This window comes from Scylla paramamosain, chromosome 12 (assembly GCF_035594125.1).
Source record: "Scylla paramamosain isolate STU-SP2022 chromosome 12, ASM3559412v1, whole genome shotgun sequence".
Taxonomy (NCBI): Eukaryota; Metazoa; Arthropoda; class Malacostraca; order Decapoda; family Portunidae; genus Scylla; species Scylla paramamosain.
This window is the reverse complement of record NC_087162.1, coordinates 5,720,001-5,724,391: the sequence shown is the minus strand read 5'-3', so window position 1 is coordinate 5,724,391 and position 4,391 is coordinate 5,720,001.

The window sequence follows — 4,391 nt, the reverse complement described above, 5'->3', positions numbered from 1 at the left end:
CGTTTTCCTTGGTACTCTATTGAGAGAGAGAGAGAGAGAGAGAGAGAGAGAGAGAGAGAGAGAGAGAGAGAGAGAGAGAGAGAGAGAGAGAGAGAGAGAGAGAGAGAGAGAGAGAGAGAGAGAGAGAGAGAGAGAGAGAGAGAGAGAGAGAGAGAGAGAGAGAGAGAGAGAGAGAGAGAGAGAGAGAGAGAGAGAGAGAGAGAGAGAGAGAGAGAGAGAGAGAGAGAGAGAGAGAGAGAGAGAGATTTATATACAGCCACCACGGAACTGCTTATCATCATATACATGTAGATTCTCAGTCATCAGCATGAGGTTCGTGAGTGCCGCTGCTAGACTCTGGCATTCTTATACACAGAGACTTCTCTCGGCAATTCCATTAACTCTCATTTTCCCAGACCAGAGAGTGACCACTCTTGTCTCTAAGATCATTAGCGTCTCATCTCGGTGGTCGCCAACATGACCTCGAAAACCAATATTTTCATTGACAGTTTATAGTTGGCCCCATTATCTTTAATAAGTCATCCTGGGATCCTCAGTGACTTACTATTGCTCCCTAGGTGGTTCTCGCCTGTCTGCTGGCCTTGGAGGCCGCCACCATCGTGGTGGACGAGACTACCGACGGTGGTAACTTACAGGGCTAATTCAGGTTAAACCTCCAATACTGTCTATTAGCAGGAAAGTGTGTGTAGGCTTGTATGCAGGCATGCCCGAATACACACACACACACACACACACACACACCGCGTAGTGTTTTGGTTAGCACGCTCGGCTCACAACCAAGAAGGCCCGGGTTCGAATCCCGCGCGCTGCCAGGCAAATGGGCGAGCTTCTTAATGTGTGGCTCCTGTTCACCAAGCAGCAAGTAGGTACGGGATGTAACCAGAGGGGTTGTGATCTCGCTGTCCCGGTGTGTGGTGTGTAAGTGGTCTCAGCCCTACCCAAAGATCGGTCACTATGAGCTCTGAGCTCTTTCCGTAGGGTACCGGCTGGCTGGGTGACCAGCAGACGATCGTAGGTGAATCACACACACACACACACAAACACACACACCGAAGTGACTGTCCTGATAATGTCATTGATTTCTTTATTTATAATTATGATTTGTTTCAGATAAATTTTCCATTCAACTGTAAAAAAAAAAAAAAAAAAAAACAGCTAATAGTGCAACTTATTTAGCTTCTGATTTAATTAACAGTATTTAGAAAATATATAAAAAAAATTGCCAGACTTGCTTAAGAAAGAGAGATATAAAACATACAAAATCATGCTAACAACCTTATTGCGTAACTCTCAAAATGAATATTACATTAGTCAGATTAAGAACAATCAAGTGAATTCTGAAGAGACATGTATAACAGTCAATCAAATGTGGGTCTTACAAGGCAATCTCGTTATGCGTCGTATTTCATGCCCCGGTACTGCTGATGCTATCTACTGATGCATACTGCTATCTACTACCACTTTATTAATATTGTTGGTAACTATATGAATGTTGGTGAGCTAAAGGTTGACAAATTTTCATAATTATCTTGAACTCTTTCCCTGTAATGAATTAGAAATCAAAGGTTATATTAAATCTTTAAAATAAAATTCAGCTGAATGTGATTAAATTACTGCAACTTTATTGAAAAGCACCGTAGACTATGTATTGATTCCTCTCACTCATTTTGCAAATTTGTCACTTCATCATGGCGCATTTCCTCACAAACTTCAGGTAGCTAGAACTTTGCCTGTTTATACTCGTCTAGTTGTAGGTCTAAAATGAACTGTTATAGGCTTATATCCACTCTGCCATGTGTTAGTGAGATTTTCTAAAAAAAAAACAATAATGTGTCGACTCCTTACTTTCTTGAGAATAATAATTTACTATCTGATAACTAGTTTGGCTTAAGAAAAAACTTCTCAACACAATCTGGTCTTAAACATTTTGCTTGAAAAGTTTATGCCAAATTAGAAAAAAAAATGTTAGTGTCTTAGATATATTCAAAGCTTTCGAGACATCAACTCATTATATCTTGCTTGCTAAATTAAATAATATTGATTTGCGAAGAGTTATTTAACTGAGCGCGAACAATTTGTTTATTGTAATAATGTTTACTCTGATTAATTATAGATTTAACAAGGTGTACTTCAGAGTTCAATACTGCGCCCTATTTTATTTTTAATTTATATAAATGATATTATAAATTTTAGTAATAATGATGATTTTACCATGTACGTATGTCATTACCAGTGACTTCACCGTCACTGGTAATGACCTTCATGCTCTTCATTCTAAATTGTCTCGGGATCTGGATAATGTAAGTAAATGAATAAAAGCTAATTAAAACTGAACGTTGATAAGACTCATGTGATGTTACTCCAGAACAGGTCTTTGGTTAATGATTTAGCGCCATTAAAATTAGATCAGCATATTGTCCACCGTATTCAAACATATAAATTACTAGAGGTCGCAATAGATGACAACCAAAATTGGAGGCAACCTATTTCTAATGTCTGTAAATTTGCAAAACACTACCGGAATCCTGTTTCGTATCAGGGATAAACTCACAACAGAATTCATGTTATTACTTCATTACACTTTGTTATTCTAAAATTATGTACATTATATCTATTTGGGGCTGTACCTGGCCACCATTCTTCGACAGATTATTGAAAAACCAAAAATCTATTCTAATTGCATTAACATAAGAAAAATATGAGTCTTCTGAAAAGATCTTTTCAAACCTAGATATACTAAAGTTTTATTATTGAACACTCCCTTTTCTTTAAACGTGAACAGTATTTAAATTAATTTTTACGGACGAACCTGAAAGAAACATCGATATAAGTATGAACAATATATTTACAGAAGAATCTAAACCATCGGGAACACTGTACGGGTAAAAACCACGAAAGTTCAGCATCCTCGAACTTTTCCTGGAAGGGCGCTCCCGTCTGTTGCCACACGCTGACCCCGCCCCACATTACACGGATATGTACTGACGTCACTGATCACTGCTCCACGTGACGCGACGAAGCAACACGGGATATTCTAAATCTGGGTTATGACATCATGGTAACACCGGGGACTAGCGGGGTGGGGGCAGCATCGTCATGGCTGGATTATGATAGATTTGCATTATACAAAAAAATTGTCCTGGCTTGGCTGATATCCCGCCTGCTGTCATCATTTCAAAAATAAAGAAAAATGTGATGTAATGTTTTCTACCAGCCACATCCCTTGTTATAAAAGAAAAGGTAGAAGTGTTGGTCTTATTTCCGCCTGTACTCATCACCTCACGAGTCCGTCCACTGCCAGTATGCCTCCCTCGCCACCGCCTCACGCCTCCACGCCCCGCCGCCGAACTGCTACGTGAGCACCACAAATTACCGGCGGGGAATGCCAAGCCGGAAATCGAGATGCAGAAGTCACTCACCGGCAACCTCCAGCCGCTTGTGTGTGTGTGTGTGTGTGTGTGTGTGTGTGTGTGTGTGTGTGTGTGTGTGTGTGTGTGTGTGTGTGTGTGATGAGGTAGAGCATAAAACCATGAACCACTGGCCATGATCCTAACGGTAAAAAAAAAAAAAAAAAACATATATCATCTTCACACGTCAAATGATATGGAAAAAACTTTTTCACTAGAACCAAAATATTACAAATCCACATACAGCAACACGAACCAAAAGAGAAATACGAGAACCAGCAATCGCAGGTGAATAAGACAAGGACGGGACACAATAACAATGCAGATCATATTCCCAAACCAATCCTCCCCCGCCAACACACACACACACACACACACACACACACACACACACACACACACAAACATTCCCATCAATGATCATACTCTTACTATCCATTATTTTCTTTTCCTTGTTTTCCCTTTCACTTATAAGGGTGACTAGGTAAGGAAAGGCACCACACACACACACACACACACACACACACACACACACACACACACACACACACACACACACACTGGTGAAAAAAAAAACGTTCATCTTCCTGCTATCACGAAGTCAGAAAGAGGAATAAAGATAGAGTAAAAAAAAGCCTTGGCCAGTTTATTCCTCCCTAAGTGAGATGAATGATGGGGTGTGCGAGGCGTGAAAGACACAAGCCCCAACTATAACATGTGATAGGAGATGCACTCCAAGCTCACCAGGAAGTTAATAGCCAGCCGCCGCAAATCCAGCACGTGATATTCAGAACCTTGGGGAATTACTCACATAAAAACAATTAATTCGTACACGGTAATTTCTCGCAGGTGATGCCAATTAAGGTTCACAGGTTAATGAGAATCCGTCACCTTGCTATGGAGGTTAAGATTAGGTGTCAGGTGTGCGTGGACAGGTAGGGAGAGGAAGGTTAGGTGTCAGGTGTGCGTGGACAGGTAGGTAGA